General features: G+C 41.3%; 1 protein-coding gene and 1 non-coding gene across 15 annotated transcripts in view; both read left to right on the forward strand.

The window, feature by feature from the left end:
• Nucleotides 1–27,953, forward strand: part of TENM1 (teneurin transmembrane protein 1) — a 379,169-nt gene that overhangs the window by 94,224 nt on the left and 256,992 nt on the right. The gene's annotated exons all lie outside the window — the stretch shown is intronic.
• Nucleotides 19,251–19,322, forward strand: TRNAA-UGC. Its single transcript has one exon. It is a non-coding gene; the product is annotated as a tRNA-Ala (tRNA).

The raw sequence follows: 27,953 nt of genomic DNA on the forward strand, positions 1-27,953 counted from the left end.
TACATTGATCTAGCATTAATGAATGAATTAGTAGCTGAATAAATTGGGGTAGGCTATAGTATATAATGAATTCTGATAGCATTATCAATTAATTATAAACTAGTAGCATGCTATCCTGATGAAATTAATTTTATAATCTGTCTTTTTGTATTAAAGGATTAATGCATGGGTGAATTATTGAGTTACTGGACTTATTAATTGACATATTATAACAAAAGAATAACACATTAGTGTGCATTTAATGAATTACTAAATTGAACAGTGATTAAGTGGCAATATGTTAAAACAACTTGGGCCATGCAATTCAGTAATCAAGCTAATGAATTACAATGTTTGGGGGAGTAACTGTAATTAAAAAGGAGGTCAATTTGTTCAGAGAGAGGGAGAGCATAGATACAGGGCCAACGTATGAGAGGGGAAATTAGTATACTTCACTAGGGTTGTGGGGGGCCCAACTCATCTAATTTTCTAGATCCTTTTCAGTCGAGGTTTAGGCCCAGTTCTAGCATAGGAATTGCATTGGGACGGAGAAAACGTGTCCCTGTTAATTCTGCTAGAACCCTCAGCCACTTTAGAAACCATTGGCCATGGTTTCCTTTTGGAGCGGCTGTCCAAGTTAGGGGTGAGTGGCACCACTTTGTGGTGGTTCCAGTCCTACTTGGATGGTTGTTTCAAAAGGGTAGTGCTTGTGAGTTCCATGGAGCCTTCAATGTGGAGTTCCTCAGGGTTCAATTTTATCCCCTGTGTTGTTTAACATCTACATGAAGCCACTGAGTGGGGTCATCGGGAATTTTGGAGTATGTTGTCAGCAATATGCTGATGACACACAGCTCTACTTCTCCTTTACATCTGCAGGGGAGGTAATGGATGTGTTGGATTGTTGTCTTGCCTTGGTAATGGACACGATGAGAGCCAACAAACTGAAGCTCAATCCAGATAAGATTGAGACACTGATAGGTGGATGGTTCCCTAGACCAGATGTTTGGGAGGTTGCCTGCTCTTGATGGTAGGTACCTAGCTTGGGGATACTACTGGATCCTTTGTTGTTGCGTTGCTGTCGCTTGATGTTCAGGTGGCCTCAGTGGTGCAGTGTGCCTTCCATTGCCTTCAGCTGGTGGCCTGGCTGCACTCTGGACAATAATAGTCTAGCTTCTGTTCTCTATGTTCTAGTAACCTCTAGCTTAGATCACTGCAACGTTTTATACGTAGGGTTGCCTCTGAAGGCAGATTAGAAACTTCAGCTGGTGCCAAATTCAGCAGCCAGGTTGTTCATCGAGGCAAGATTGTTTGAGCATATTATACCGATGCTGGCCTGACAGCACTGGCTGCTAATTAGTTTCCAAGCCAAATTCAAAGTGCTGGTTTTGACCTTTAAAGCCTTAAATGGCTCAGGACCACAATACCTCAAGAACTGCCTCTCTCTATGTAAACCTATCCAGACCCTATGATCATCATTGTAGCCCTGTTTCATATGCCTCTTCTATGACAGGTCTGGAGGGTGGCAATGGGCCTTTTCTTCTGTGGCTCCCCATTTGTTGAATGCTCTCCCCTGGGAGGCTCACCTGACACCTTCATTATACATCTGTGGGTGCCAGGTGAGAATGTTCCTCTTCAGCCAAGCTGATTAACATCCTACATCCTTTTAAACATGTTTGTGGAAGAGGGCTAATTAGTTTGTTTTGTTATTGTTTTTATTATGCGTTTTATGTTTTTATCTTTTTATGCTGCCCTGAACTCTTTGGAAGAAGGGCAGAATGCAAATTTAATAAATCAAATACTTAACCAATAATCAAATACTTAACCAAAACCCAGGATGCAAGCTCATTGCCACCATAAAAAGCATTATGGCTACATGTAGATCATGATTGAGGGTGGTTATACAGATGTGTTTTCCTGCATATGGATATTTATATGGGTTTCTAGATTTTCTGAAATTTCATAAAGCCAATCAGAAGCAATGGCAGAGCATAATAAAACAGTAAGTTCACAGTTCAAACTGCTGTTTATTTGCCATTGCTTATATGAGAAGCACTGTGCTGAGCTAGATCAGCCTTTGGTCTAGGGATGGAGGAGAAATGGTTTTAAGTGGATGTATACAGAGAATTTTGCAGTTCCAACCTGATTGTGCTTTTCCCACATTGCACTTTGTATCAAGCCACCACTTATGTCTGAGCTGTTTGCGTAATGTTGTGGGGTTGTTGGTTTTTTGGTTGTTTTTTTAAATGCTGACTAATTATTTGCAAAAATATGTATATTGTACATAGAAGACATATAAAATAATCATACTCCATGCTGTTCTGTATTTCTGCAGCATCATTCATTAAGTATACTAATACATAAGCATTTTTATGCTATTATATGACTGTTGTATCATCTGCTTATGTGCTGGTCACTTTAGGAAACCTCATTACCATGATGAAAGGAAACAAAAAGAGAGCAGCACATCTTCCTTGCACCAAAATAAAGCCTTAGCAGCAAAACTAAGAGAGAGAAACAGCTTTTCAAGTGCCTTTCTGCAGGTTTTCCCCAAGCGCACAAGTTTGTTATGTTAGATGAAATAGGACTTAGGTCATGCAAAACTGCACACAATGTAATGCACATAATATACAAGATTTGACCATAATTTTTAGTGGACTCGAGGAGAGAGTAAAATCTCACCTCTTTTCGAGATAAAGGAGCAAGACTGACTCTACAATTCTATGATTCTGTGAATGAAATGGGGGGGGGGGGGTGCAGATAAACTCAATATTGATATTTCCCATACCTGCTTTGTTCCTGTGTAGTTGGGGTCTTCTTACATTTTTCCTAATAGTCTGTGCAGGCTTACAGATGGGACCCATGAGCTCCAGTTTCACTACCCTGGTTTGTAGGCAGTGCCTGACAAACTGTGGCTTGACAAACCACCATATCTTCCTTAGAGTGCTTGAGGGGAAGATGCAAGAGGAGGATGCAGGTAGACATATGGCTTGTTCTTAGTCTCAAAAAAAATCCCATGACTGAGGTTATGGTGTATGAATTGCACCTGTCACTTCTCTGATAATTATTTCAGAGTATATGAGTTCAAGAGCCACCAAGCATGGGGGTTTGCAGATGTAGCAAGAAGGGGAAAGTCATTCAAAGTAGTGAAAAAATGGTCTCTGGGTTGAGTGAAACACTCAAATCAGCATCATATTTTGGCCATCGCACTGTGTAGGTGACTTATTTTTCTTGTGGCTCTGGGTGTGACTTATTATAATTGCATTGTATATGTAATAAGGCAAAGGTGTGTGTGTGTCTGTGTGAGTTTATTTGTGAGAACTCCAGCAGCTTACAGGGCACATGATACTTTGGTTGTATTTACTGTGGCAAGACAGGTATAACCAGTTGCAGTTTCCCTATCAGTTCCCCCACCCGTTCATTTATAGCCTAATCAAGCATTTGAGGGTAAGAAACTACCAACAGTACTTATGCCATGGACTCGTACCCTAGACAAGTACACAGAATCAATAAACTAAATGTATAATGATTTTGATATTATTGTAATCCTTATTGTAATTCAGTTATATTTGGGAAAGCCTCAGAAGCAGTAATGTTGTTCAGTCGTTCAGTCGTTCAGTCGTGTCAGACTCTTCGTGACCCCATGGACCAGAGCACGCCAGGCACGCCTCCCGCAGTTTGGCCAAACTCATGCTAGTCACTTCGAGAACACTGTCCAACCATCTCATCCTCTGTCCTCCCCTTCTCCTTGTGCCCTCCATCTTTCCCAACATCAGGGTCTTTTCTAGGGAGTCTTCTCTTCTCATGAGGTGGCCAAAGTACTGGAGCCTCAACTTCAGGCTCTGTCCTTCCAGTGAGCACTCAGGGCTGATTTCCTTGAGAATGGATAAGTTTGATCTTTTTGCAGTCCATGGGACTCTCAAGAGTCTCCTCCAGCACCATAATTCAAAAGCATCAATTCTTAATAAGAAGGTCCTTTATTTCAAAAAGAAGAGGGGGGAAAGTTTATGGATCAATGTAGGAAAAGAACAAGGGAATGAGTCTAGAAAATAGAAGATAAGTCCAGCAAGGATGTCATTTGACTGGAGATCACCAGAATAAATTGCATCTGAAAGATACAGACCACGCAGTGGGGGGGGGGGGATCATGGGATCATTAGCTTTTATGGAGAGAGTGGGAAAGAGAGAGCCCTCACTGGTGAATAATGAAGACTTTTAAAAGCACCAGGAGAAATGGAACAAATATTCATGAATTTTATGGAGAGAATATAAACAAGGAATTGAGGAATAAGTAGATTTTCACAGTTTCTGACTAATCTTGATATACCCAAAATAACCCAACATAATGAACTGGATATTCCAATAAAGTGCAATGAAATACAGCTACATATGACTTCAGTGCAAAGTATTGTTCTGCCTCACTCTCTTTTTCATTTTAAAATGAAACTTTTGGTATAGGGAGATTTATAAATCTTTGACAGAAGTAAAAATAATATTAATCTATAAAGAGGAAGATGATCCAGCATAATTTGACTCTTATAAACCCTATATTGCTACTAAACAATGATCATAAATTATCAACAGAAATTATATGTGGGGTCATAGAGAAATATTTTCATAGAGCTAGCGGGCTTTATCTGCAAAAGAAAAGTTTATTATAAGAGATGAAGTGCAATTAACAAGTTCAGTTGCACAGTACAGGTGACTCTCAACCTGTGCTGGCATTAAGTTCCAGGAATAGCATATAGAGCCAAAACCACGTATCATCAAAACACATTGGGTTCAATGCCAAAGTCTTTTTCCCTGGACAGAGCCCAGGGGGCGGGGCCACCACCCGAAGTGTCACCCTCAGCAGGGGCGCTGCCCGGGGCCCCCCGCCCCCTTCGCCCCCCTTGCTACGCCCCTGCATAAAGACCTAATCATGTTCTTAATAGCAGCTGTATTTGTGGAAGTTGCTCAGCATTAGAGGAACCACAAACATCTTACTCTGTGAGGTTGGTGAATCTGGGGATTGGCTATCCCAGCGAAATAGAGCACAACAGACTGCCTAGAGGAGCTCATCTTTCTCTATTATTTGTACCCCTCTGTTATTTGCATTAATAAACAAGATGGTAAATTACTGCCTCAGATTTTTCAAAGACCCTGGTGGTTAGATGTGATTACTAAGCATTTCTGGTCACTGGTTTGATAACAATATAACCCATGTCTGCTTTATTTTACCTTTATTAGACATTCTGTCTGCCTTGTGAGAGTTTACAAGACTGGATGTCAGTACTGAAAAATAATAATATATAAAGGATTTTTTTGGGGGGGAGGACAGCCCCAAATCTCACACAGGAAGCCAGTGCAATGATCAGATCCTCACACAGGAAGCCAGTGCAATGATCAGATCCTCACCCTGGCCAAAGCCAAAGCCCTGAACTGCCGTAATCAATAACGTTGTGGCCTTGTTTTTACCCACCTGGAGTCTCATGTCGGCTTATTTCTCTACTTTGGCCTCTGCATCTCATTGTTCCTGGGTCTGCAGTATAAAGCTGTAGACTGGACTGAAAAAGAGCTACAAAACTTTTTAATGTGGGGATAAAAACAGGTAACTGATCTGACTCAGTTGTATAAACATAATTACAGCATTTTGGTGGAAGGAGTCAAAAAAGATTTTGTTAAATGCAATAATTTAAAGCTTTCGTTATTTTTCAAGAATCTCTGCAATTAGCATGTCATCCTACCTAGATGTTCTATTTTATTTGTTGTACTTAGTTTGCCAGAATCAGGGGAAAAAACCCTGAGAACCTGACAAAGGATAATTAAGAGTTTTATATTTGCGGATAAAGACTGAGAGTTAGCTTTTACACACCTTAAAGGAAATTTGGAGGGGTAGGAAGATTGTCAGCATTGAATTCATGGATGCATTGTACATGAGCTGAATCACTCAAGATAATCAGATGGCTTTGTTTAACTCTTAGTACATCTTAGAGCAGGTTGTCATCCAAAGCTTTCCCATCAGTTGACAGAAAAAAGAGAAGCTTGTTGACAGTGAGAAAACCTATACTTTTGGGCATCTTTGAGAATTACAGCATAGTTGTTACAGTACACGTTTTGTCAAGTAGGCTGCTTCTTCATGCGGTGCTCAAAGTTTGATATACACTCTTTGGTATACCTGGAGATAGAAAGACAAACATTAGGGCCAGAAGGACATTGTAAAATTCAAGATACAGTCCATGATACATGTAGCAGTAGAGGAAAACCCTAGTAAGTTTTAATTCAACAACACTGGAGTTTCATATTGGGCTTCTTTTTTTGATGAATGACAACATGAGTTTATTTGTTCAGGCCTGAGCAGCACAGACAGCTGGGGTGGCGGATGGGGATTAGAGAAGAGCCTGGGATTCTTCTCTAGATCAGTTTTTGTTCCAAGACAGAAAATAATCTCTCACTTATCACTCATGAGCTTCCAAAATTTGTATTTAAGTCTGACTAGAGATAACAACTGGCATCGTATCTAGTTTTCCATTTGGATCCTGCAAAACCCCCCTCCATGTTATCCTGTTTTCTCCTGTAATGTCTCCTCTATTTATGTGTGTATGGAGGAGAATACTCACTGTGTGTACTCTGGCCTACACCCAGGAAGCAAAAACAGACGAGGTAATTTGTAGAACTTTTACTCAGGAACAACAGACAACACACATACAGTAGACATCCAGGCATGGGCTATGCAAACAGTTTAACCCAACCTTCACCAAGCTTGTGCCCTCCAGATGTTTGGACTACAGTTTCTATTGCCCATGGCTAAGCCACATGGTTGGTGCTGTGGGTTAAACTGCAGAGCCTAGGGCTTGCTGATCAGAAGGTAGGCGGTTCAAATCCCCGCGATGGGGTGAGCTCCCATTGCTCGGTCCCAGCTCCTGCCCACCTAGCAGTTCGAAGCACGTCAAAAGTGCAAGTAGATAAATAGGTACTGCTCCGGCGGGAAGGTAAATGGTGTTTCTGTGCACTGCTCTGGTTCTCCAGAAGTGGCTTTGTCATGGTGGCCACATGACCCGGAAGCTGTACGCCGGCTCCCTCGGCCAGTAACGCGAGATGAGCGCCTCAACCCCAGAGTCAGACATGACTGGACCTAATGGTCAGGGGTCCCTTAAACTTGTAAAGGCAGTAGTACAAAACTACTAGATGGCACAAGGTTGGAAAAGTGTGCCTCAACCAGTTCTAATTTAGGAAAAAAAAAACCGGCAAAGGAGGAAGAAGAGCTGTTATTGCAGCCCTGCTCTTCAAAAGACAAGTCATACATGCTACATGGACCCTGTGTGTGCTTTTGGAGTAATTTCTGAACCATGCTCTACTGTTTGTGATAATTAGACCTGAGAGAAACCCATGCCAGTTCCTAATTTGTGAGCAGTTCCTTTAAAATTCTTCTTCTCTGTTGTTTGTATAGCTTTTGTTTACCTGAGGGAGTATAATGCCAATACTGTGTCAGTCTTGCAAGGAAAAACAAACAAACAAAAATGAATTCCCAGCAGCCCGAAGCTATATGGTTATTGGCAGGCTTGGCCTATTGTAATCCATGGTTTTGGCAAATATAGAAAATTAGCTCTTGGCAAGTCTGGCTTTTGCAATTGTTTATTGGCAGGACAAACTGAGTGTTGTTCTGTTTTTTAAGGAAACATACTAAATTTGTTTCCTGTGGAATAGGTTGTTCATTCGGCATCTTGTTTTAAAGTCTTCTACTTTTATGTTACATGTGTGTGTGTGTGTGTGTGTGTTTGCATGCTTGATTTTCTGATGTGTTCTATTTTTCTAAAGTGTTGTTTATTTCATTTTTTAAAGAAAAAAAATACAAAATAGTGAATGAGCAGTAGTTTTGTTGTTGTTTGTTGTTGTTTTTTTAAAAAAACATTTTCAGGTCAAAAACTACAGATATGGGTCACTGATCCAGAAATGCTGCTCTTGATGCTAATGACAGCTTTGTAGTGGACTATGTAATTTTTATTGGAGCTCAGGTATGAGGGAAAGAGCATTAAGCCCACTCTGCACAAGCTGTGAACTCAGTCCAGGTTGCCCCGTCTCTGCAACTGTTATTTAAATACACTCACACGTACACAAATATACATTTAACATAATCGGTAGTTTTCTGTTGCATTGTCCTACTTCAGGGGTCAGCAACCTTCTTCAGCCATGGGCCGGTCCACCATCCCTCAGACCATGTGGTGGGCTGGACTATATTTTTTGGGGGGAAATGAACAAATTCCTATGCCCCACAAATAACCCAAAGATGCATTTTAAATAAAAGCACACATTCTACTCATGTAAAAACACGCTGATTCCCGGACCATTCGTGGGCCGGATTGAGAAGGTGATTGGGCCACAACCGGCCCATGGGCCTTAGGCTGCCTACCCCTGTCCTACTTAACTGTTGGCAGTCTCTGGGAGCTTGTGACCAAGAATTGTAAACGGGAGTGTTTGTGAGGGATTGGTGGAAGAGACTGAAGAGAGTGAGTTTGTGTCTTCTGGATTAAGGCTGGTTGCTAGTCTAAGTTGTTTGGAGGTTTGCTTGTGGGTGTGGCTGTGTGCGTCAGTTAGAGAAGCCAAAAATGGTTGTTGCCTGTGGAGATCTGGATTGATTCTGGGACATAGCCCTCTCGCTCAGATCAACTTATGCAGAGAAGGAGGGTCATTAGGGGTGTGTCAAAAAGAGATAGGTTTTAGATTTGGTTTCTGTTCTTCCTTTTAATAAACAAGGGGCAGCATAATCTACCCCCCCCCCCAGTCTATGTGGAGAGGCCATACTAGGGCTCATTGAAAGTGAGGTAATGTATAAAACACAGGATCCTTGTGATAAGATGAATCTCTAAAGGCACAAGAGTAGAGTGCTCATAAAATTACATTAGTTGATACTTTCCTTGCTTCTGTACTGTGCTTTGCTATGGATAAGCTTGTGACTGAAATAATTTTGTGTCATCATTTTTGTTGTTTGTCATGTTTAGCGAATATAATAAAAATGTTTTTAAAAGTTTAATAATTCCTTTCCTGGATATTAAAGTCACTTCCAGAACTATAGGGGAATATAACATGGATTTAGCACTCATTTTCTGGAAGCAAATAACATTAGATTAGCACTATTGGAGCCTTATTTGCCCCTACGGGTTCCCATGGTTGCGCCCGGTGAGAAAACATGGGAGCAGAAAAGACACCTGAGGCCGCTGGCTTCAGAGAGAGAAAGATTTATTTTCTACATGTAGAGGTACTGCGGTGTTCAGACATCCAAGCAAGTACAAAACTAGTCAATTTTCAGACAGTTCTTATAGACAGTTCTCTGGCTCTCTTCCCACCCCAGAAATCTTCCTCTTGTCCATATAAGGAACATTTCCTGTTGTACATTTCCTGTTGTACATATAAGGCAAAAGGACATTTAGCCCTGAGTTGGTTTATGCGCACTCCAGCAAGGCCATCCTATCTCTGACCTAGTTCCTCTCTGTGCAAGGACAGTTACTCTCTGTGTTATCTCCAGACTATTAGTCATAGCTTGCCAGAAAGAAGTACAATGCAGATCAAAGTTCACAGCTTTACAGAGAGGTTTCATAAGGCAAAGCTTAAAAAATTCTTTTATTCTTCTGGACTAACAATACATTCAGGTAAATATATACAGGTTAGCTAATTAACCCCTTCCACTATATTCCACTATGAGAAGCGGGTGGCGCTGTGGGTTAAACCCTTGCTGATCAGAAGGTCGGCGGTTCGAATCCCCGCGACGGGGTGAGCTCCCGTTGCTCAGTCCCTGCTCCTGCCCACCTAGCAGTTCGAAAGCACGTCAAAGTACAAGTAGATAAATAGGAACCGCTCCAGTGGGAAGATAAACGGCGTTTCCGTGCACTGCTCTGGTTCGCCAGAAGCGGCTAAGTCATGCTGGCCACATGACCCAGAAGCTGTACGCTGGCTCCCTCGACCAGTAATGTGAGATGAGTTCTGCAACCCCAGAGTCGGACACGACTGGACCTAATGGTCAGGGGTCCCTTTACCTTTTTACCTTTATATTCCACTATAGTTCCAGAAATGGCTTTTACATCATGTGAAAGTTTAAGTATAATGTGGAAGTTAACAGTTAAGGAAATGTCATGAAAATGGAATGAACTGGCAAGTGAATGAAGCCTCAGAGTGCCTTGCCTTGAAGACCAAGTTTCACATATGAAACCAGATCCATATTACCTCTCTGGGACTTATTCCTGTTTTGAGGATTTGAGTGTCGAGATTAAAATGTTCAGCAATACAGAGTTCCTTCTGGTTCAATTCATATTGTTGTTTAAAGGAAAGTTGAAAGGAATGCTTTCTGACAGGACAAGTGTTTGACTCTGTGCCATGGCCATATTTATTAATTATTAGAAAGGGAGACATATAGGAATAGATTATGGTTAGACAAATGCTTATGGTTTCTCTAAGGGTAGTAAATTATCTTGGAGCCTGGAGTGGAAACCAGCTATATATTAAGTCTTTGCAGAATCTTAATCTTTTCAAGTGGGAGTGGAATTCTTTGGTGGAAGAAATTGATGTTGAACTTGCATAGAAGAAAAATATGACATTTTTCATTTTCAGGTTACAAGAACCTTTAATAAATACAGTACTCTTGAGGCTGAGCTGAGTCTAAATGTCCATAACGAAGTTTCAACTATTACTTGAAGAAATAACCCTCTGAAAAGTGTTGTTACAAGGTCAGAACTTGAAGTGGTTACTTAAGCCAGTTCTGTATCTCTGTGTAGGGGTGAAGGACAAAGGCAAATGTAACTAATTCACACTTCTCAAATTAAGATGTGAACTGAAACACAGTCATCCTTTGAAATCCACACTTCTCTGTATTTTGTAATCCAGTTCTCCAGCCATGTAATGTGTACAAAATGGAAGGTTCTGGTGGCAATAGCCTTTTTTTCAGTCACTCTTATCAGTCTGATTAAACAGTTTTGCATTCCAGGGAGGAAATAGATAAAGGCAATGGTACTGAGGTGAAGAGAAATCAACAGGAACTGCAATATATAATTCTACTTAACAATGCAGCACCATTGTCTAATAGGAACAGGGGGGGAAATGCGTACTTTGTCTCTTTACTCCATCTAAATAATGTGGGCAGCGGATTCATCATGCTAATATTAGGGCTGGGCGATATCTGGGTTTCAGCATTGTGATATATCACTAGCCAAACATTGCGATATGTTGCTATAGCATGGTGTCTGAAATAAGGATGGAGCTATGTGGCACTGGCTGCTTTCGCAGTTTTCTCCATGATTTTTTCCTGTGATTTTTGCATAGCACGCACATACACAGACGTCATGATTCACAACATATTGCCAGGTCAAAAATTATGAAATCAAGATGAAAACAAGAGCAGGATTTTGACTCACTTGTAGAGAAAATACCCCCACTATGGACAATATGATTTGATATAAAAATTGGAGTACGGATGAATATGCAGTTGTAGATGCTTAAAATAAGACTCCATGGAGGGCATGGGGGAAGTCTTGAAATTCGGAGAATCTCCTCATATAGATATGTTCTTACTAGTTTGTGTTTATTTGTACTTTGTATTTGTAAAACCAATAAAAATGATTTTAAAAAAATATTGTGAAATCGATAACATGATATGAACTTCAAACCAGTTTTAGATCTTATATCGCTCAGCCCTAAAACACACCATGATTTGTGATATATTGCCAGGTCAAAAATTATGAAAATGATATCACAATATGGACTTCAAACTGCTTTTGGGCGATATGGACTTCAAACTGCTTTTGGGCGATTTGGGGCAGGTAGAGGCATGGCTGCAAAGAAACACCCGGGAGCCTGAAAATGTGTGTTCGGCATTTGTTTGTTGTATTTAGCCCTTTTTAAATATAAACCAAATACAAGCCCTGCTGGGATTGATTCAGCTCAGGAGCTCCCTAACCGAGCTACAGAGGATAGCTGATTGCAGCAAAGAGCAGGACTTTGGAGTAGACTGAAGCCGATACAAGCAAGGGTTGAAGTCACTGCTGATTTGCAGTGATTTCAAGCCACAGTGCAAATGGGGGGGGGGGGTCATCTGACATCATGGTTGCTTCAGGTGATTGCCAGGTGGGAGATTCCCACTGGCCAGGTCCTGTTCCCTACCTCTGTAGGAGAATGAAACAGGCAAGCCTGCTCACCTTTTGTTTCTTACAGATTCTGCCTCCTTCACTTTCTTGCTTCTCTTTCCCCCTCCTCCTTTCTCTCCTCTTCCTCCTCCCTGCTTTCTGCTGGAGCCCTCAGGGGGCAAATATCTGAAAAACAAACTGAGAAGGGTCTGCAGCCATACAGATGCAACAGATGGTAACCACTTGAACTGGCACTGTCAGTATATGTGGCAGGCGAGCATTCTCCTCGCTTTGGCAGGCAGAAACGTTCCAGAAAAATCTTCATCCAATTTTTATTTATTTATTTATTTTAAAGCATCTCCAGCACAGGAGGCTTAATCTTATAAAAGTTGAACGCCAACCTGACAAGCCTTACGAGGCCATCCTGGTTTAAAATTCTTTCGGCAACCTTCACCCTGTTCCAAATGAATCTCTCCAATAATCCTAATCTTATGAGCCGATGGGCTTGGAGCCAAGCTGTACATTTTGGTTTAGAAAGCTATCTCTGAGCATGTCAATGATCTCAGAAAATCTATAACATGCCATTACTTAACCAAAAAGTGCACAGACATTTTGACACGTCTAAGTGCTTTGGGAAGAGATGTCAAGAGCTGGAGGTAGGAGCCTGGAGTTATGTAAAGGGAGAGTGGCAAAGAGCTAACTTAGTACACAATGTCCAGGCTGTAGAAGGAAGAAAAGTAGGGGGGGGCGATATCTTTGTAGGCTTCCATACTCCCCTCTGTGTGTTTGTGTGTTCTGTCAGTAGTCTAAAGACAAAACAGCATTAGATGCTCTTATGAAACCTGTAATAAAAAAAAACCAAATGCTTGTATTTCCATCTGTGTATGTCCCTCTTGCTTGAGTAAGATGTTAAGATATTACTTTTAATAGTAAGTAAGACATTACTTGTGATATATGCTGCCTTTTCTGTTGTTACTGTTGGTTTCTGAAGGAAGAGGAGTAAGAAATAGAAAATGTCAAGGTGAGATTTTAAGTTAGAGAAAGAGACTAAGCCTACCATCCTAATTTATGGGAGTTAGCCCTAATTCAATATTTAATTCAATATATGTAAAAGCCTTTATGCACTGCTTAATTTAAAAAACAACAACACAAACACCCTCCAAGCAGTGTGCAACATAAAACAATGTGAAACAGTAGTATGATAAAAACAGGAATCCAGGGAATTCAGTTCATACACATAAAACAGGATCCAATCTTATGAGTCAGGAAAAGCCTGAGCTGAAAGGCAGTTCATTTACAAGACTCCTGAAGCAATTGATGGTTGCTGCTTCATGTATGGCAGAGGGAATGGCATTCTATAGTACCTGTATGAGGCAATTGTGGGAAATGCCCATTTTGGGCTTATCACCCTGTAATAATTCATAGACTGAGAAATTTCCCCAGATGTTGTAAGTGATCTTGCACATCTGAATGTGGGCAGGTGGTCTTTCAGACAGGATTTACTTCTGAGTAGACATGGCTAGCAACAGAGTGGCCCAGCCATTAGGTGAGGATGAGGCTTCCATCTCAGGTGGTGGAAGCCACTGAGGTGGCACCGGCAGTGGTAGAGAAGTGGTGACAGCATTGGCGCCCATTTTGGCCAAGAACTCACCAAGATCTCACCTGAAATGGGCACTAATGCCTGCCCCTCTTCCCTGCCAGTGCCATATCTGTCAATCCCCCCCCCCATTTTTAAGGGAAATTTCCTTATTCTGAATAGGATTCCTCACAAGAAAAGGGAAAAGTTGACAGCTATGGCCAGTGCAGGAGCCAATGGTAGGTGGTGAAACGGGGTGTGCTGCCCCTGCCTAGTAATGCAAAATCATGATTCTTTACAGAGTTACATTCTAGTTTAGGGTTGCCATATTTTAAAGAGCAAAAAAGAGGATACATTTGCCAACTTCTGCTTTTAACTACGAATCGCTATGATGCTCTCATTTTACATGCCCATTGGAAAAGAGGAAGTGTACTGGAAAAAGAGGGCATATGGCAACCTTAAGAAGTCTTTGGCTGAAGTGTAAAATGCCACATAAAGTTATTGGATATGTGAACAGTGTGGCCCTCATCAACTATGTGACCCATGGGCGCGATTCAGAAAGGTTTAAAGAGAATCTAATCCAATCTTCTGCTCAGTGTAGGAGGAACACATATCTCAGACAAAGGACAATTTGCACCCAGGCACATTCATACCTATAGGATTGTTTCACGATGGAACCTTCATGTCATGACCAGTCCAAGGTTTCCTGTGGGCTTAATCCAATTAAAGTGTTCAGTTTCACACAGTACAGGAAGCTATAGCCAACGGCTGTACACATTTGCACTTTACATGTTTAGATATGTACCTAAAATATCTTACTAGTATCAACTGCTAAATCATGCAGTGTGAGAGGTGGCCCACAGATCACCTGATAGAAGAAATATTCAAGAGTGTATGGTGGTTCTTCAGCTCTCTGAGCATTGACTCCCCCACCCAAATCTGCAAGTATATAATGTTGAAAGGAGTATAATAATAATAATAATAATAATAATACCAGTCTTCACCCCTTGCTAAACTTCTAAATCAATTCATGCTGCTATGAACCTTTGCAACTAAGAAAATTTCCTAGTCAAGTCACACTGGTATTTGCACCTCAAACCTAAACCAAAATTAATTCCAAGGTGAATTTAATTCCTTGCTATTGTGCTGTTTTTCATCTGGGATCCAAAAGAATGTACATCTAGTTCTGTCTACCTGAGTGGATGTTTGGGTTTACGTTTCTTGAACAGCAGCCCCCCCCCCTTGCCATGACCATATCACAAGCCACCTTTGAAACTAAGAGAACATTCAAAAGTAACTTGCAATAGATATGGGTGGAGGAGAAAGTAGGCTCATGTTTTAATGCAAAACTACCTAATCCACATTTCCTGAAATAATACACAGACTGAAATGCAGATATCCTAAGAAATTCACCCTTCTCTTAATTTTGTGATATAGTTCTTCAACACCCCCCACAAATTTGTGCAAAAACGTTAGGTTTGTAGATGGGCCCCTAAACACCCCTTGTGTCTTTGCTTCTTCTTTTTTTATTCCTGTTTCTGAGTGGTTTTGTTCTCTGTCAAGCTCAGCCTATGATAGTGTTCCTGAGCCACTCTATAAAATGAAGCTCTGTGTTCCCCTTTCACTCCTATGCAGAATTTAAAAGCAGCTATAATGTTGCCCCCTTTTGACACATGCAGGTAAACATTTCAGGTATGTGAGCTCTTCCACAGTGAATTAAGCCTGAACATTTGTGGATGGGGGGGTGCTTTTATGGGGGAAGTATAAAGGATTCACTTCCCTCCACAATCTATATTAGGGAAATACATTTTTATAGGCAAACGAAAGCTCAAAAATCCACATTGGTGTCAAGGGAGAGGGGGGAGCAGCAGGTTTGTATCCTGCTATTTCTTACCTTAAAATAATTGAGACAAGTATAGGTATCCTTGTTCTTCACCTTTAAAGTGTTATCAGCTTCACTCTGGCTGATTAGCTTGGCAAGTGCTAATTGATGTGAAAATGCAATGAACTGAACTTGAGACTTGGGAAAAACAAGAAATTTAGTGAAATCAAAATAGGTAAACTTGTCTGTTCTTAGCAGTCAGTTCTATCTGTTTGGATTTCATTTTAAGGTAGCTTGGGGCACTTTTCTTTTTGTACAAAGCAATGAATAAAATAATAATAAGGGGCTCTCATGATATTGAAGTTTGAGTCTACTTCCTCAACAGCTGGGGACATGATTTGGAGGAAGACTCAAGAGAGTACTTGTCCTCAGAGCCAGCCTGCCATGAGCAGGCCAGCAATAAATCACACAGTGTCAATGTTGTTAACTCTTTATTGAAGGAAACAAGGTCGACTCACTAGGCCAGGCCTAGTGGAGCACAGCAACTTATCTAGTAAATCTTTCTCCTATGAGGCAGTTGTGGGGACTGAAGGTCCTCACCTTCCAACAGTTCCCTTGCTCCTCCTCCCTTGGATCCTCCCCAAGCAATTTAAGGCTCTGTCTTTGCTCCTCCCTCCTCATACCTCTTCTTGTTCTATGAGACTAGGAGGGGGAGCTGGTCATGACAGGAAAGGGATACCCCCATTGCTTCTTCAGCAGCCTACCTCATCTCTGCCTCCTGGACACCTCCTCTTCTGCCTCTGATTCTGGACTGTGCTCTGCCACAGTTCCTTCCTGCTCACTTTACCTCTTCAGCTTCTGACACTTCCTTCCTACAGTCTGCTCCCTCTTCTCCCTCTGACCACTGTTTGTCACCCTACCACCTCCTGGCTCTGAGCCTTCTTCCCTTGGGGGGGGGGCTTCCCCAGCTGGTGCCTCCCACCATTCCTCTGCATCCAGCCAGTCCATGGCATTGCCACAGTAGTCCCTGCTGGAACAGAAGTTCTGGCACAGGAAAAGGTCATTTTGCTAGTACCTCTACAGCTTGGTGAGGTCACATCACTACTCTCAACCTCTTATGACACCAGTCTAGAAGATCCAGCAGAGCTACCTTCTTTCCTGTTTGCAGATCATTTGGTGTTGAACAGTGCTATTTTTCTAGAAAGAGAGGTGGGGAACTCTTTTTGTTGTTGTTGTTGTTCTCTTAGAATAAGGTTACCAGACGTCTCCGTTTACCGGGGACAGTCCCTGGATTTACAAATCAGTCCCCTGACAAAATCCATCTATTTAGTAGGAAGTTGAAAAGTGTCCCCGGATTCATTGGGGGGGGGGGAATCTGGTAACCTTATCTTAGAATGGCAATGGCGCCCACCTGAGCTGCTGGGAAAAAGCCCTGGTGTTGAAACAGGCAAGGCCCCTTCAACTAAAGATACTCTTCTCACTCAGGGAAAAGCTAACCATTCAGACTGACCTGCCTTACCTCTTGCAACATTCAAAACTTGCTTTATCTGAAGCTCCATGTTGAGTTGTCCATTCTGAATCCTTATCTTGCCTTGTGTCATGGAACTTGTCTTACTGTGTGACCTGTTCTAGCTTGCCTTGCTTGACCCCACTTTACTTCATCTTATTATTTCTGTGGGAACCTGAACTCTTCTCATGAACCTCCTACTTTCTACTGGGTCAAAACAGGCCCAGTGAATGTCCTGGGAGAACCTGATACTGCAGCCTCAACCTGCATAGGTGTAATATGGTAGGGACTCACATCACACAACTGATTCATTTGGATGTTTTGCAACGCTTTCTTTTTTTTCTCACTATTGATAGGGATTGAGGACCATTGCTGAGGGCACTGAAAGAACAGAGGTTAAGCTGTTTTTCAACACCTTTGTGAACACTGTGTATGGGTTATTTTTCAACAGTTGATTATGGCATTTTTATATTTGTTTAAAAATATTAAAGTCAGAGAAGAAATCAGTATTGGTAGAAACATGCTAAGTTACAATTATAATTCATATGCAAAATAGACTGATTAATCTACAAAGTTTACAGCTTTCTTAGCATTTGAATTGTTTGTGAACATTCTATGCTATCTCATTCACTTGATCAATCAGTGTGGAAGTCTTCACAAATACAATACAATGCAATATGCATTGTTAGATTTGAGCATGGTGTGTTCAAAACCATCTGTCCGTAAGATTTTAATAAATAATGATACAATACAGTAATTGGAACAAATAGTGGAGATATCCCACATTCTATGTGCTTCAATAGAGGCAACATATAGTTAGATCATTGCAGATAATAGTCACAATTTTTAGTGCACCTGTTGAAATGCTGTAAGGGTTTTACTAGGAAGATCTTAGACTACTGACTCTTCCAGATGGAAAACCTCAAATAACAAGATATAGTTCCTCTTTTGATAGAATTCCTAGAAATGCAAATTTTGTAAATTGTAATGATCAGTCATTTACTGGTATGTTAATTTCTTAATGCATTCAATTTATCCTCAGCAGGTTTTTCTCTAATTATAAGGTTGAGAAGCCTGATTGTATTTTCACAGATGAATTGTAGAAAATTACATTACATGGCTTCTTTCAGTAATACCCAAGACATAGATAAATATACGCAAACAACTACTGATAAGCATCCATTTTGATAGCATCCATTTTGATAAACAAAAAATGTTGTTTCTGCTTTCCCATATGTTTTGGAAGTCTTTTTAGAGAAAGGAAAGGTATTTCCAGAGAGCACTATATTGAACCATTAGTTCTTTAAGATCAACTACCACAATTTATTTGATAATTTGTTGTTAACACACCACAACATCAGATGTGATTGGGGTGGTGGTATATTCTTATGGATATGTTGATTATTTAGAATTGTTAGGAATTGTCATGCTTTTCATTCATTTGTCACATTGTGAGTAATTTTGTGCACAATCTTGTGGCGAAAATGGTACACAAATATTTATTTAGGTCACCCAACCTTCACTATAAGTTTCCAAGGCAGGTTACAACAATAGAATATGTAAAAAAATTAAAAAAAAACACATAAAAACCATCCCAAATAGAACAGACTATGATTATTAGATATATTTATATCCTGCCTTTCTCCCAAGTTGGGATTCAAGGCAACTTACAATATCATCATCATCATCATCATCATCATCACCACATATTTATTTATACTCCACCTTTTACACTGATACAACATCTAAAAAGAACATTATAAAATAGAAAGCAATGAAACCAAGTGAGTTAAAAAACAATAATTAAAATAGAGCTGAACACATTTAGAACCAGCATTAAAGTATAGTTTGCCCTGACAGCAGCCCCATAGTAAGCATTATGACAACCTTTAGAAGACATCTGAAGGCAGCCCTGTATGGGGAAGTTTTTAATGTTTGATGTTTTAGTATGTTTCTGTATATGATGGAAGCCACCAAGAGTGGCTGGGGCAACCCAGTCAGATGGATGGGGAAATCATCGTCGTCGTCATCATTTGTACCTTAGTTTTCAAAGGCCTGTTGGGACAGGAAGGTCTTAGCCTGCTGGCAGAAGGATAACAAGGAGGGAGCCAGTCTGACCTCTCTTGGGAGGGAATTGTGTTACCGTCAGTCGTGCTTCTGATGTTGATGGGATGGTGCTCACCTGAGGATCTTAGCACCCAGGCAGGTACAAATCTAGCAAAAGAGATGTGCCCCACAAAACAATAAAGTGTTGATTAATGTGGCATCATTCTGTTAGGTATGGGACATAGCTCAGTGGTAGAGCATCTGCTTTGCATGCAGAAGATCCCAGGTTCAATCCCTAGTATCTCCAGGTGGGGCCGGGAGTGAACCCTGCCTGAAATCCTGGACAGCTGCTGCCAGACAGTGTAGACAATACTGAGCTAGATGTACCATCAGTCTAACGGTATATAGCAGCTTCCTATATCCCTATATAGGTAGGACCAGCATGTACATATTCAGTGAGGTCATGCTTTGAGGTTTGTTTTGTTTTTCCCCACCCTAAGGGATGGGGGGGGGGATGTTGCTTGCTGATCAAAGTGAATGCTGAAGAGTTCTTTAAACATATAAAGTGAATTAGAGGCAACGTATGTAAGGCTTTTCCCCCTTCAAAGACTAACATTTTGTTAACAGATCTGATTAGTGAGTTCCCTTTTAAAAAATTTAGCTCCTTGTGATATTTCCAGAAAGGCAACCTTGTAATCTATTTTGTATAAAATCCTAACATTTAGCAGAACAGCAGTGACTGCTGGTTTATTTATGACCATTCAGAGCTTTTTTGCTTGCTTAGGAGTGTATCAAAACTTCCTTTTACCAAGTCTGAGGCCCTGTCCAGACTATACACTTAAAGCTACATTGTAACACTTTAAACAGCTATTTTTTGTTTAAAGAAATCCATAGTTTAAGGGTGCTGTGAGTTGTTAGGAGACTCCCTATTCCACTCCAAGAGCCACAATTCCCAGAGTTCCCTGAGAAGGATTGGTTGTTAAACACCTCTGGAAATCCAAAATTAGAATTAGATTCTCAACAGCAGAAGCTAAACCCACCATACAGTAAGGAACACTGGTAAGAAACCAGTGTTCTTTAAGACATTATTGGACTCCAGCTCTTACAAGCCCTCACCAGCATGGCCAATGGGAGTTCAAAAAAATATCTTGAGAGATACAGGTCTCTGATTCCTAGTATAGACACTAGTCATAGGTCTGTCAACTGTACTGGTTCACAGTTGTTTTCCAGGATCAATTAAAGGTCCTTACCGGTACTTTGATGTTTGAAGCACCAAACAGCTTAGCACGAGAACTCTGGGAATTGCAGCTCTGTGAAGGGAATAGTAGCTTCCTAACAAAGGACAATTCCAAGGATTCTTTTGGAGAAGCCATGCCTGCTTAAGGAATATGATGTTGCTTTAAATGTATAGTGCCATTGGGGTCTCACTAGTGTTGTCTTCTCTGGAGTGTCTGGCCCTCTGTGATTTAAAGTAGGTATTTCCCCCATCACCTACTGATACCTGATAATTTTAAACTGATGAGTCAAGAAACTGGGAGCAAAGGAAACTGCCTTGTGCTAGATCAGACCATTTGTCCTTGCAATTCACTTGTTTATTGGCCCCCTGGGGTCTCAGGCCTTTCCAGTCATCTGCTTCAAAATCCATTTTTCACCAGAGATGCCAGGAATTTTCCCAGGCCTTTAAAACTTAAAAAAAAAAAAAAAAGACTTTGGGAGTTTTAGAGTATTATAGTTTCCCCCTATTTTTATGTCCTTTTATTTTAAACAATGTGTAAATATGGTTCCTAATAAACATCCTAGTGTGGATGCCATTTATGTGCATCCCCATTCACATTCCACAGCAACTTGAGCCCTCTTCAAGGCTTACTCATGTGTTCAAAGCGGGTGCAGGGAAATGCTTTCCCTCCCCCACCCAAAATATCATATCACCATTCTAACGCCACCCTATGATTTCATATTGAGCACAGTTGTCTGAAAGGGGTTGAGGCACCCAATTCCATGTAGTTCCCAGTTGCCTGATGTTTCTAGTTATGCTCTACAAATGTCTACATATGAAATATGGGTGGTATCCAACTCCCTTGTCCTATCAGTGCAAGGATTTATGCTTGTGCAATAGGACTTTCACCCTCTCCCCCCCCCCCATGCATGCCCTGCAACCTCCCCAGTTCTGTTTTGGAGGGTTGTGGGGGATTTAAAGGGGGCACACAGAGAGGAGAGGAAGGAAAGACCCATTCTGCACACTGAAATTTTTGCACTGCTGGGACAGCTACTTAGCTGCACTACACTGAATACAAGCCTATGTACTTCCATCCCACTTGTCAGGCAGGTGATATGAGTTTGTGCCTTCAACTAAACATGGTGGTCTTAAGCAATAGCTCTCACATTTTCAGCACTACTGCATTTAGGTACATTACACTTTGGTACATTGAATTCTTAGTCTTCAGCCTTGTAGTTTATTAACGTTTTTCAGAGCTTTGTATGGATTAGAAGAAATCTCTGTTAATCTCTTGTGCCACATCAATTGTGGTGATGGGAAAACAGATTTGCTTAGACTTCTTGATTGAATGGAGTAATATTGCTAACAAACAAATATGCATATCTCAATATAATTTTATGGCAGCTTCAGAGGAATTTCAGGGCATAAAATGTCTTTCATTTTTAATGCACAATAAATTTTTGAACAGAAAAGAAGAAGAGTAAATAATATAGTTCCTTTGCACAAATACTACATTATCTAGATAAATAGGAGCTATAAAGGGGGGGGGGGAGAGAAACAGTAAATGCAATGGCGCTGATAAATGCAGATCAATCACAATATATGGGGGGGGAGAGAAAAAGAGATAACAGTTCAATATAAATATAATCTTTCCAGTTGGGGCAGTTGATTTGTACGTTTACTGAAATTCATATAATAATCACAATGTTTTGTATTTTCTTTCTCTGTCCCACAAACTTTTATTGCAAATTTGTTAGCTATGATTGTGAAGAATCTTTTACTCACAGAGGCAAATCAAATAAACTGTGTCTCCTTTTTTAAACAGACCAAGCTGTAGTTATATATATAATAAAAAAGGTAAAGGAGAGAGTTGATGTTTGGTCAAAGCTACCAAAAGCATATAATTGCAGGAATTGTTTGAAGTAGGTTGGTGAGATACAAATGAAAACTTGTGTCCACAAATCAGTGTCATATTTCCCTAAAAGCAGGGATGGGCAACTTTCCCCCCACTCCACGGGGGTGGGAATCTGTTGGGGGCTGTTTACCAGGTGTTGATGGGACTGAATCCAGTGATGGGTGGTGCCAAGTATGGAAAAGACCATAGCTCAGTGGTGGGGAATCTGTTTTGCATGCAGAAGGTCCCATGCTCAATCCCTGAGTTCTGCAGGTGGGACTGGGAGGGTCTCCTGTCTGAAACCCTGGAGAGCTGCTGCCAGTTGGTGCCGACAATACTGAGGTAGATGGACCAATGATCTGACTTAAGGCATATTCCTTTGTTCCAAAAGGAGTTCTCTCTACAACTCCATTTTCCCAACTTCCTTCCTGTTTTCCTCTTCTTGCCCAGAGAACTGCTGGGCAATGAACAGCTCATTCTTGCCAGAGATCTGAACTCATAGCTTGCAGAACACTTTTGAAAATAGGGTGATGCTCTGATCGCCACATGAAATTAGACCAAGGGCTGAATCTGACCTGTGGAAAAGAATGGGGCTGAAATTCTGAGCTTCTTGTGACTTTGTATAAATATATAATAGCTGGGCTGCTGGATCAGGCCAATTAGCCTCTACCCCAAAACCATGTTTCCTACAGAGGCCAATCAGATGCCTGTGGGAAGCTCACAAAACGAGGACACCTGTCTTTCCTGCAGTGCTTGTTCCCAGCAACAGGCATTTTGGTGGCATACTGCTTTTCCAATTAAAGGTTCCACTTAGCTATGATAGCTGGTTGCTATTAATAGTTCTTTTCCATTAATTTGTCATCTCCCCTTTTAAAGCAGTAGAAGCCATTGGCCATCACCTTGTTTCATAGCAGCGGCTTCCACAGCTCACTTATGCATTATGAGAAAGTACTGTGCTTCATTTTGCCTCTCCCAAATCTACTGCAAATGATTGTATTGTGCCTCACAAAAGCGGTGGCTGAAGTTGCAATGGTGTCAGCCTCCAGTGATGCTCAAGAAAGGGCTTTAGCTCATTGGCAAAGTATCTGCTTTGTGTGCAGAAGGTCCCAGATACAGTCCCCCAGAATCTCAAGGTAGCAGTAGCAGAGAGAATTCTGATAGAAATCCTGGAAAGCTGCTATCCATTAAGGTAGACAGTACTGGGCTAGATGAACCAATGGTTCAATATGGTGTAAGGCAGCTTCCTAGGTTCATAATGTAAGTGGAGCCTCACTGGATCAGGCTGTAGGGTCACCTAATTCATCATCCTTTCCCCCTACAGTGACCAGCCAAGTGTCTCATTTTAGTGCAAGACACAAAGGCAAGATCCATGTTCCACAGTTACTCTCCAGAAGCTGGTATTCAGAGGCATATTGCCTCTGGTTCCATAAAACAATTCTCTACAAACCTATAACACTTATAGAGATGGATCAATTTGTAAAAAAAAGAAGAAGAAAAAGAATTATTTAAGTTCAGCTCTCCATATTTCCATATTAGTTTGCAATAAAGTCCTCATGAAAATTCAGCATTTCAGCGTAAATTTCTCCCAATATTCACATTTTTGTATGCAATCTTGCAAATATAAACATTTTTGCAAAACACTTTTCTGTAATATTTTTTCTTCTATTTTCACTAATAGCTGTGTTTTATGCAGACTTTACCTTAGTACAGTGATACCTCTGGATATGCACACCTCTGGTTGTGTATCCTTTGGGTTACGCACACGGCAAACCTGGAAGTATTTTTCTGGGTTTCACCGCATGCACATGCGTAGATGTGCTCTACACACTGCACGCATACGCAGAGGTGCAGAACAGGCACCTCCGGTTGAGAATTCCTCAGGATCCGACCGTAGCTCCGGAACGGATCCCATGCATAACCGGAGGTACCATTGTATATGCATTTTTGTACGCATTACTTGGCCAGAAAACAGCATTGCAAAATTTGGAGAAATGTCAGTTTCAAAGTGTGGCTTTGCGTTCTGTTCCAGAAATTGCAAATTAAGTAATTTCACCTTTAAATGCAGACTTAATAGAATTTCTTCCCCCAACCCTAGATGCTGCAACAGGCTCAGCAATCCTTGAGTCAGTTCAATATCCCATAAAAGGTTTAAGTATTAAGAACCCATATTAAGAGTTTTCACATTTTCATTCTTCCTGAGCTGATGATTGTGTGGACTTTCTCCATCAAAGCGTTTAAGGGCATTTTTGCTTCAGTTTAATGTGTACTTGTTCGTTCTTATTAAAGGTCACTTTTGGAATGGGCTTTGAACCTTTATGTGCTCTCCTAGCTCTCAGCATTCTTCTTTCCAATGCCGGGCCCCTTTTCCTGATCACTCTTTAATTACATTTGAAATCCCTTCGATGCCGTTATCTCCACACTGTCTCAATTAGTTCACCTCCAACTGTGTCAAATTTTTATGAGGTGGGACAAAATACTGCTAGTTATAACGAACTCTGGGGTTTTTTTTATTTTAAGCTATCTCCTCGCAGCAGGGCAAGGAAGAGTTTACAGGACTGGTGTAGTCTAATTTGTTAGTGAGCTCTCTTGCCCTTTTTGGTCTGATTTATTTTTTTGAGAGTGCAGCTTGCTGTCTCTGCTGCTAAAGGGAAGGAAGCTTCCGCCAATTTTCTTTTCCTTGCTTGATGGCTGCAGGCTCCATTGATCAGCGATCACTACTGCAGAGTGGGGCGGGGGAGGGGGACTTTTAAACGTTTGCAAGCCCTGGTCAGGCATGGGGTTCTGAGAACAAAGTGTTAAGAAAATAGTAATGATGAACAAGCCTTTTTCCTGTACAGCAACCTCAGGATCAGAGAGTTCCAGACAAGGTCTACCCATGGTACTTGTTATGTATTGACGTTCTCACCCTAGGCCACTAGGGGTGTGTGTATATAGTTCATTCTGCTGCAGTTTTCACTCAGGTCCGCACATGCAAATGAGGGATTGAAAAGTGACGTTCAGGGATTGGGTAACTATAGAAAGTTGTTACTGTTGCTTTGTAGCTGAGTTCTATATAAGCAGGCTGCTGAGCCCTTCAGCTCACTTCTGTTCCAGCCTGAGAATAAACAAGAGCTGCTTGGAAATCACTGTGTTGTCTGCTGTGTCCAATGCAGAACCTTTTCAACCCCGAGGGAAGCCTTCCAGGGGCCACATGCCAGTAGTGGGCGAAGCCTGAAGCAAAAGTGGGTGGAGTAATTTATGCAAATTTTACCTTTGAACAGTAGGTTAGCAGAGCAGGCTGTAACACTAAACCTCCAGCTGCTTGGAAAAAAAGCAAAAGACTCTCTGTTCCTGGGGCTTTCTGTCCCCCAGCACAGGCATGTCATGCAGCGTGAGAGGTATGTTTCTTTCTTTCACTTATGAATTGCTTCCCATGAACCATCCCAAAGTGATTCACTATGTCAAGTCAGACACAGACAGACTGGGGTAAATACCTTCGGTTAAAAAGACTGCATCGCAAACAAAGGTCTTTTATAGGTTCCAAGAAAATAAGAGAGACAGGGCCTGACTGATGTGCAGTGTGAAGGGGTTGCAAAGGATAGGTGCCTGGTTCCTACATATCATACTGAAGAATGTGGACACAGTGATTGGTTGGGTATATAAGGGGTGAGGTTATTTTTTTAAGGTTTTGTGGCCAAAGCTGTGTAGGACTTTGTGCACCACGGCCAGAACCTTTGATTCAGGCCACATCTATGTGGCAGTTCATTCCATTCTTACAACTTTTCCTTTACTGTTAATTTCCACATTCTGTCTGAGCTTTCACACAATATAAAGGCCCAGAACTATGGTGGAATATAGAGCAAGTTCAGCATGCATTTTCAGATTATTTTAAAACAGCCCCCCTCCCCGCCCCCGGAAGCGAGTAACATGAAAATGAGTACTAAACTTGCACTATGTTTCGCTATATTTCCAGAAGTGCCTTTTACAGCGTGGGAAAGCTCAAATGTGAGGTGGAACTTAAAGGTTACAATATATATATATATATATATATATATATATATATATATATATATACACGTAAACAGAATAAACTGCCATGTGAATGAACGCAACCTTAGCTTGGTGGCTAACTGGTGGCCAGTGAATTGTTGGAATATTCTGGGATTAGGTGTGGAGGACCACCATCCTGTGACGGGCAGATGCCCTGTCTGGTGGGCATCTCCTCCGGCAATAAAGGGTTTCTGGGTAATGGAGTGACTTATCCAGGCTGGTCATTGGCTTTCCCCTCCGTGAAGAGATATAAAGACTTTCTGTTTAAGCTGGGCCTTTCCATGGGCCACAAATTGTTTCGTCCTCCCCCCCTCACTCTGAGTCTTTGCTTCTTCCCTTGTTACATCCTACCTCTGATTCCTCTAATTTCCCTAAGCATTTTCTTTATTTGATTGTGTTTATTACAAATAAGAGAAAGATGGAACAGGCACCACAGAGAGGCTGAATTAAATATTCCTTAATAAGCCACAGTCTAATTGTCCTTCAGAAATGAACTCATGTTGGCAAAAACCCTGCAGTGAAAGCTTCACGGAAAGTGTCATCCTGAACACATTTGGGATGAATTCAGATTTTAAGATGTTTCAATCTCTCCCCCCCCTACCCCCGTAATATTGGAATAGAATATTTTCTTCCTTTTCTTCTTTGAAGGACGTTTTAATGTCATGAGCCCTTCCCATACTTGAACTTTCTGATGAAAGATCCCTTAAAACCAGACTGAGGGGGAAACTTTGAGTGACAAACCTTGTTCTTGGCTGCCTAATCAGAGGTAGCAGATGTGTCTAGATGTCTTTCATATCATTCCATTGATGTTAAATTTGCAACAAGATGTAATTTGATGTGAATGGAAGAACAGAATGCTATAGTGCTTTCGTGCGTGCGTGCGTATGTGTATGTTTTGTTTTGTTGCTTGCATTTAAATCCAAAAAAGGGCATGTTAGAGCAAATTTTCACAGAAGCTCAGATGATTCACAGCTAGCAGACCTGTATTGGTTAGTGTTGGAGTGGGACCTAGGAGATCTGGGTTCAAATCACTGCTCAGCTATGAAGACGGACAATCTTGGGCTTGTCACAGTTCCCCAGCCCACTCTACCTCACAGGGTTGTTGTGGGCATAAAATGTAGAGGGAGCAAACCACTTTGAGATCCTTGGAAGGTGGGATATGAATATAAAAAGTACAGGAACTTGATTGCTGAGCTGATCCCTGCAGAAAGCAGCCTTGCCAGCCTGTGATTGGATAGGGTTGCCATATTTTTGAACAGCAAAAAGAGGGCACATTTGCAGCAGCTCATGTGCCGCCACCGCCACCACATCACCTTCACACTCTTGCATATGCACACTCAGCACACTCAGTTACACACACAGACACCACACAAACACACTGCTTGCCCCACCCTGCACTGAGAGAGAAAGAGGAAGGAAGGAAGGAAGGAAGGAAGGAAGGAAGGAAGGAAGGGAAAGGGGTGGGGGTAGGAGACATACAATGTGGCATACAAGGTTCCCCAACACCACATTTTGTCCTCCCAATAACCCTGTGCCATAGCTACCAAGCCAAGCTCAGGACAACTTGGGTCCAGGATACCTAGTAAATTGCTCTTCCCAAGCTTGTCTAGGTACATGTAAAAACTTCCACCCATGTGGCTCATCCAGATGATGCCCTATTTACACACCACAAAAACAACAACGGGATGCTGTGAGAAGTCTGTTATTATTTCACAGTACATAAACATTAGCCATGTGGATGGAGGTCTTTATATGTAGCCAAACTATTTATTGCTATCCTACTTGCACTCCTCGAGGTC

This window comes from Lacerta agilis, chromosome Z (assembly GCF_009819535.1).
Source record: "Lacerta agilis isolate rLacAgi1 chromosome Z, rLacAgi1.pri, whole genome shotgun sequence".
Classification (NCBI taxonomy): domain Eukaryota; kingdom Metazoa; phylum Chordata; class Lepidosauria; order Squamata; family Lacertidae; genus Lacerta; species Lacerta agilis.